The 8,612-nt window shown below is 40.0% G+C and overlaps 1 long non-coding RNA gene across 1 annotated transcript; it reads left to right on the top strand.

Moving 5' to 3' along the window:
• The first annotated feature begins 2,317 nt into the window (after window positions 1-2,317).
• Window positions 2,318-6,985, top strand: LOC123739079 (uncharacterized). The gene is made up of 3 exons (XR_006767614.1): window positions 2,318-2,420; window positions 4,750-4,854; window positions 6,882-6,985. It is a non-coding gene; the product is annotated as an uncharacterized lncRNA (long non-coding RNA).
• Window positions 6,986-8,612: the final 1,627 nt, after the last annotated feature.

Here is an 8,612-nt window from a genome sequence, read left to right as displayed (position 1 = left end):
GCAGTGATGGGTAGTATATCGGGCTTTTGGTGACAAAACGGATGGCACTGTGGTAGACTACATCCAATTTGCTGAGTAGAGTGTTGGAGGCTATATTGTAAATGACATCGCCGAAGTCAAGGATCGGTAGGATAGTCAGTTTTACGAGGGTATGTTTCACAGCATGAGTAAAGGATGCTTTGTTGCGAAATAGGACGCCGATTCTAGATTTAACTTTGGATTGGAGATGTTTGATGTGAGTCTGGAAGGAGAGTTTACAGTCTAACCAGACACATAGGTATTTATAGTTGTCCACATATTCTAAGTCAGAAACGTCCAGAGTAGTGATGCTGGATGGGCGGGTGCAGGCAGCGATCGGTTGAAGAGCATACATTTAGTTCTACTAGCGTTTAAGAGCAGTTGGAGGCCTCAGAAGGAGAGTTGTATGGCATTGAAGCTCATCTGGAGGTTAGTTAACACAGTGTCCAAAGAGGGGCCAGAAGTATACAGAATGGTGTCGTCTGCGTAGAGGTGGATCAGAGAATCACCAGCAGCAAGAGCAACATCATTGATGTATACAGAGAAAAGAGTCGGCCCAAGAATTGAAACCTGTGGCACCCCCATAGAAACTGCCAGAGGTCCGGACAACAGGCCCTCCGATTTCACACACTGAACTCTATCTGAAAAGTAGTTGGTGAACCAGGCAAGGCAATCATTTGAGAAACCAAGGCTGTTGAGTCTGCTGATAAGAATACGGTGATTGACAGAGTCGAAAGCCTTGGCCAGGTCGATGAAGACGGCTGCACAGTATTGTCTTTTATCAATGGCGGTTATGATATCGTTAAGGACCTTGAGCGTGGCTGAGGTGCACCCATGATCAGCTCTGAAACCAGATTGCATAGCGGAGAAGGGTACAGTGGGATTCGAGATGGTCGGTGATCTGTTTATTAACTTGGCTTTCGAAGACTTTAGAAAGGCAAGGTCAGATAGATATAGGTCTTTAACAGTTTGGGTCTGGAGTGTCACCCCCTTTGAAGAGGGGGATGACCGCGGCAGCTTTCCAGTCTTTAGCGATCTCAGACGATACGAAAGAGAGGTTGAACAGGCCAGTTATGTAGTTGTATTTTCATGTTTTGAATGTTGTATTGTAGTAGGCCTAACACTCACCAATTATTCTGGTGATGGAGAGAGACACCAGACAAGACACAGAGACAGCAACAGACAACACAGAGAAATTGATGGAGAGAGGCAGAGAAGGGGAGACAACACAGTAGTCTCTATCACTTAAAGCTGCTACAGGGATTCTACTTAATGCACCGTGTGTGTGTGTGTGTGTGTGTGTGTGTGTGTGTGTGTGTGTGTGTGAGAGAGTGTGAGAGGGAGAGAGTGAGAGAGTGAGAGAGAGCTTGTTTAGGTACTGTGGGATTATTTTATCGGTTTTGCTTATTGGAAAGGTCAGAGCCTATGTTTGAAGTTGTTGAGTGGTATTTGACAATACACTTTATATGTATTCATGGGTTTAGCTGTTGAAATTCCGTCCCGGACCCCTCCACTGGCAATGGGCTAAGCCACCAATGTCTTCACATCCTAGGGGAGAGAGAAGCTGCTACCCCTGGGGAGAGAGGAGCTGCTACCCCTGGGGAGAGAGGAGCTGCTACCCCTGGGGAGAGAGAAGCTGCTACCCCTGGGGAGAGAGGAGCTGCTACCCCTGGGGAGAGAGGAGCTGCTACCCCTGGGGAGAGAGGAACTGCTACCCCTGGGGAGAGAGGAGCTGCTACCCCTGGGAGAGAAGAGCTGCTAGCCCTGGGGAGAGTTGAGCTGCTACCCCTGGGGAGAGAGGAGCTGCTACCCCTGGGGAGAGAAGAGCTGCTACCCCTGGAGAGAGAGGAGCTGCTACCCTTGGGGAGAGAGGAGCTGCTACCCCTGGGGAGAGAGGAGCTGCTACCCCTGGGGAGAGAGGAGCTGCTACCCCTGGGGAGAGAGAGGAGCTGCTACCCCTGGGGAGAGAGAGGAGCTGCTACCCCTGGGGAGAGAGGAGCTGCTACCCCTGGGGAGAGAGAGGAGCTGCTACCCCTGGGGAGAGAGGAGTTGCAACCAGGAGAGACTGTGACCCTGCTCGGGAAGAGCTTAACGATTGGTGATTGTTGGGGCACAATTGGCAGGAGCTTCAGTGATGAAGACTGCTGAACTTGCTGATGTTTCACAATATGCCACGGCCGTCTCAGTCACCAGGTCTCAACACAACTGAACACAACCATCCCTCCAATAGACTTCCAGACAGTTGTAGAATGTTTGCCAAGGCACGTTGTAAGAGCTGTAAAGAGAGAGGGACTCGGAGAGAGAACAGGTAGAACCTGATATGTAAATGAGCAGAGCAAACGAAAGCAACTTTCAACGACCGAATGATCATTATAGACTCTGTTTCTATTGAGAGATAAAAGGTAAGACGACGATTGTCATGTGTATTCATATAGTTGATGATATTGTTATGTGTATTAATATAGTTGATGATATTGTTATGTGTATTAATATAGTTGATGATATTGTTATGTGTATTAATATAGTTGATGATATTGTTATGTGTATTAATATAGTTGATGATATTGTTATGTGTATTAATATAGTTGGTGATATTGTTGTGTGTATTCATATAGTTGGTGATATTGTTATGTGTATTAATATAGTTGATGATATTGTTATGTGTATTAATATAGTTGATGATATTGTTATGTGTATTAATATAGTTGATGATATTGTTATGTGTATTAATATAGTTGATGATATTGTTATGTGTATTAATATAGTTGATGATATTGTTATGTGTATTAATATAGTTGATGATATTGTTATGTGTATTCATATAGTTGATGATATTGTTGTGTGTATTAATATAGTTGGTGATATTGTTGTGTGTATTCATATAGTTAATTATATTTTTGGTGGACAGTGTTATAATAGTCCTACTCTCCTTAAAATGTTTTGATATAAATTAGATGCGTGGGGTGAATTCGTTCTGTGCCCATCTGTGTGCCCCAGGGTGATCGCTCCTACACTATCTACAATCTAAAAGGGTTCTTTGGCTGTCCCCATAGGAGAACCCTTTGTAGAACCCTTTTTTTGGTACTAGGTAGAACACTTTTGGGTTCCGTGAAGAACCCTTTCCGCAGAGGGTTCTACATGGAAGCCAGAAGGGTTCTACCTGGAACCCAAAAGCGTTCTCCTATGGGGACGGCCGGAGGACCCGTTTGGAACCCTTTATTCTAAGAGTGTACTGAATCATAGGTCTATAGACTTGTCTTCTCAAAACAGGCTTAAAACACAACAAGCAACAAACAAACATTTTCTCTTTATAATCTACAGTTAACTCTTTTCACTCAGGAAGGTATGTTGTGTGAAAGAGAGACTAATAAATATTGTTCGAGAGACTAACAACAACTTACACTTCCTCAAAACAGTTTGTGTGTATTCATTAGTGCCCACCGTAGCAAAACGTTTGGCAACAGAAACCGTTTAGGTCACATTGTACAGGTTATAGAGTAAACGGTTTATGTTTTATTTAACATCTTAAAACTGTTGGCTGTGGAGTAAACTAATGAATACAACCCAGGTTGTTGCCTAAGACTCGGCATGTTGATACCTGCCTCTTGCTGAAACCTGAACGTAGCCTGAGGGGTATACTATGATACAGGCTTGATATACTGGTTTTCTAAAGCTAGCCAGCTTCAGTTAACTTCACATTCCAGCTCAGGCCTCACCCATCACAATATACACAACAGAACAGAAAAAAATCACAATGAAGTTTCAAGGTGAGAATCCTGCCAGGGATTATTGTAAAGTGTGTAGATAAATTAAATGTAATGTTAGTATAGTGAATGACAGTAAAACACTCCTGACAGTCTACTACTACTGAGACAGGTTGGTGTAATGTTAGTATAGTGAATGACAGTAAAACACTCCTAACAGTCTACTACTACTGAGACAGGTTGGTGTAATGTTAGTATAGTGAATGACAGTAAAACACTCCTAACAGTCTACTACTACTGAGACAGGTTGGTGTAATGTTAGTATAGTGAATGACAGTAAAACACTCCTAACAGTCTACTACTACTGAGACAGGTTGGTGTAATGTTAGTATAGTGAATGACAGTAAAACACTCCTAACAGTCTACTACTACTGAGACAGAAAACTCAAGTCTGAAATTTCTAAGTGGAAATTACAAACTTCAGAAGCCTTTTTAAACCTGAAATACACTACAAGTTTTACATTTCCTGCATTGCTGGAAAGTTATTCTGCAATGGGGGGTGATCAAATTAAGATCCTCCATCTGTACACATAATTGTACATGGGGATATGTATGGGGGGCTATAACATCCAATCACAGAGGTTTACATCAGCTGACAGTTGCAATGTTATTGCTAATAACTCAAACTGCCCTTTACAGATAAAGACATAAACTCTGTACAGATGTAGGATCTTAATTTGATCACCCTGTTGCAGAAAAACTAAACTTGTAGTGCATTTGAGTGTAATTAAACTTTAGAAAAGGTTTCTGAAGATGATAAATTCCACTTTTCCATTTTAAAACTGTTCATTAATTATAATCCACACAATAATTCAAATGTCCTGTTTCTGCAGGATTATTTTCCTGGTGTAGCAAACTGGCTCAAATTAAGATCCAACATCTGCAGCAATATACCCCTCTCTAATGTATATGGCTCTATTGAGATTCACTTTTGACCATTTGACATCTTGTATTTCCTGTTGTTTAGGCTGGTTGAATGAGTTGCCTGTGAAAGCTACTTCATCTGCAAGAAAACAGGCGGCTGCACCAGTGACTGTCAGAAGTTTTGTGATTTCCTCATATGAACGTGAAAGTAAGTGTGTAGTCTACGCAGTTACAAAAATGGTTGTTGAAACTGTGGCACATATTTCTCGGTAACATTGAATAAATGTGTTGGTATGTAGGAAAGACGGGCAGACTCTCGTACTGTTGGTCTAGACTACCTACAAACTATTATAAGGCTATGATCACTTATCATGCCGACAAACCTGATGTTCTCTGTGAACTGATCTGAACAGGTTTAGACTGGTCATCTATGATATGTAGGTTATATACAGTACATTCTCTGTCCTGCTACTGGTAGGACTATAACATTATGTTGATCTGAACAGGTTTAGACTGGTCATCTATGATATGTAGGTTATATACAGTACATTCTCTGTCCTGCTACTGGTAGGACTATAACATTATGTTGATCTGAACAGGTTTAGACTGGTCATCTATGATATGTAGGTTATATACAGTACATTCTCTGTCCTGCTACTGGTAGGACTATAACATTATGTTGATCTGAACAGGTTTAGACTGGTCATCTATGATATGTAGGTTATATACAGTACATTCTCTGTCCTGCTACTGGTAGGACTATAACATTATGTTGATCTGAACAGGTTTAGACTGGTCATCTATGATATGTAGGTTATATACAGTACATTCTCTGTCCTGCTACTGGTAGGACTATAACATTATGTTGATCTGAACAGGTTTAGACTGGTCATCTATGATATGTAGGTTATAGCCGAGGTATAGACCTTGATCTGCATATCACTAACAAACTGCTATTATACATTATAACCTAGTCTACTTTACATAATATAACATCTCTCACTTGATGCAAAAAAAAAAACTTCCAGAATGGATCAACAATTTCCTCCTCGGATCAATCATGTCCGTTTTAGCCCTTCTGTCTACATTCTCAGATACGTTTAGAAAAGAACAGATTGAAAGACAATAAATAGTCTACTGTTAGTGAATACAAATACGTGTGAGACATGGCCTCGTGTTGCTGTACTGTCTATAACTACCTTAACAAACAGTGACTTATTATTATTATTATTATTATTATTATTATTATTATTATTATTATTGTTGCTGTTCTGTCTATAACTACCTTAACAAACAGTGACTTATTATTATTATTATTGTTGTTGTTGTTCTGTCTATAACTACCTTAACAAACAGTGACTTATTATTATTATTATTATTATTATTGTTATTATTATTGTTGCTGTACTGTCTATAACTACCTTAACAAACAGTGACTTATTATTATTATTATTATTATTATTATTATTGTTATTATTATTATTATTATTATTATTATTATTATTGTTATTATTATTATTATTATTATTATTATTATTGTTATTGTTATTGTTGCTGTTCTGTCTAGAACTACCTTAACAAACAGTGACTTATTATTATTATTATTGACAGTTACCATGGAGATGAAATGTCACAACTACATGTTCATGTGATGCTTTAAATCACCTGACTGTTTCCATGTGTCTGTTAGTAAATGTTTCATAAGAGATAAGAGATAATTAATAAATGACAACAATTGACATTAAAGAATGACTGTGTTAACCACAACCAACATGCTGGATCTCTGTTTAGTTGTCACTGTGTTAACCACAACCAACATGCTGGATCTCTGTTTAGTTGTCACTGTGTTAACCACAACCAACATCCTGGATCTCTGTTTAGTTGTCACTGTGTTAACCACAACCAACATGCTGGATCTCTGTTTAGTTGTCACTGTGTTAACCACAACCAACATGCTGGATCTCTGTTTAGTTGTCACTGTGTTAACCACAACCAACATGCTGGATCTCTGTTTAGTTGTCACTGTGTTAACCAACATGCTGGATCTCTGTTTAGTTGTCACTGTGTTAACCACAACCAACATGCTGGATCTCTGTTTAGTTGTCACTGTGTTAACCACAACCAACATGCTGGATCTCTGTTTAGTTGTCACTGTGTTAACCACAACCAACATGCTGGATCTCTGTTAAGTTGTCACTGTGTTAATCACAACCAACATGTTGGATCTCTGTTTAGGGGTCAGTGCTCTAAAATGAGTCTCTCTGGGGAGAGAGAGGAGGGACCTGCCTCTAAAATGAGACTCTCTGGGGAGAGAGAGGAGGGGGGTCCTGCCTCTAAAATGAGTCTCTCTGGGGAGAGAGAGGAGGGGGGCCCTGCCTCCAAAATGCATCTCTCTGGGGGACATGACACCAAAGCTAAGAGGTAAGATGACAATTTTATGAATACTTGATTTAGTTTATTTCCTAAATAAATAGCTATCTTAAGGTGAATGCACTTACTGTAAATCTCTCTGGATAAGAGCATCTGCTAAATCAGGGGTTCTCAATCCAGGGTCTGTGGAGGTACTGCAGGGGTTCTGCAGGAAGCTCGGGGAGTGGTGGTGTATCCAGGGAGAAAACTAAACTAATATTCTGAAATGTCATTGTGGTCTTATGTTCCCATCTATTGGAATTATTTAGCAACTGCAGTAGTGCTGAAAAAATGTGTTATTCCTTACTAAAGTAGTAATTACTGAGAATTACTAGTTAATTTTATCACTTACAATCATAAAATAACAACTTATACCATAACAAACAATTAAACTGACATAAACCAAAATCACTATATATGTAGTTATTTAGTTAATTACCAAATTGAGCTGGTCGGTCACATTTGAGAGTGAGGGAGATATATAGCATTTTGCATAAAAAAACATGCTTTTTGTCTCTCTGAAATGAAACCATCAAGTGATAGATTTTAAACAAATCCTTGTCTGTGAGAGATGTAATAATTAATACATAATGTCTTTAAACAATAAAAGCTCATTTCTGTAAAGTGATATGTTGCGTTTTGGAACTCTTCTTATGTTTCCCATCTGAGATCAGAGTAGATGAGAGATGTAATGTTTGTCTCTGTTGTGTTGAAGTCCAATCAAGCAGGAGAGACCAGCCTCCCCTGTTCCCAGCTGTGTGTCCATGAAGAGTGACTGGTCTATGGAACCTCCTATCATGTTTAGAGAGGGAGACTTTTCTACTGAACAAAGGTAAGAAGAACTCATGGGTCATGGTCAGTGAGTTAAACAACACTGTCTCTAGTCATTTCTCCTCTCCCATTTTCACATTTATTTTTTCAATTTTCATAATCCATAGGCTAATCCTTTAGTCCATTTTCATAGTCCTTAAACAATATTAAACAAACATAACATTCCCTCCCTGTGTGTGTGTGTGTGTGTGTGTGTGTGTGTGTGTGTGTGTGTGTGTGTGTGTGTGCTCTCCCTGGATGAGGAGATGTAATCTCTATCCTGATTGCCTAGTCACTTTTACCCCTACCTACATTTACATATTACCTCAATTATAGCCTCATTATTACCTCAACTACCTGGTACCCCTGCACATTGACTCAGTACTGGTACTCCTTATAGTCTCATTATTACCTCAACTACCTGGTACCCCTGCACATTGACTCAGTACTGGTAATCCTTATAGCCTCATTATTACCTCAACTACCTGGTACCCTTGCACATTGACTCAGTACTGGTACTCCTTATAGTCTCATTATTACCTCAACTACCTGGTACCCCTGCACATTGACTCAGTACTGGTACTCCTTATAGTCTCATTATTACCTCAACTACCTGGTACCCCTGCACATTGACTCAGTACTGGTACTCCTTATAGTCTCATTATTACCTCAACTACCTGGTACCCCTGCACATTGACTCAGTACTGGTACTCCGTATAGCCTGATCTCTGAGAGTGAGACAGATAT

Source organism: Salmo salar, unplaced genomic scaffold, assembly GCF_905237065.1.
Source record: "Salmo salar unplaced genomic scaffold, Ssal_v3.1, whole genome shotgun sequence".
In the NCBI taxonomy this organism is placed as follows: Eukaryota; Metazoa; Chordata; class Actinopteri; order Salmoniformes; family Salmonidae; genus Salmo; species Salmo salar.
This window is presented reverse-complemented; position numbering and strand designations above follow the sequence as displayed.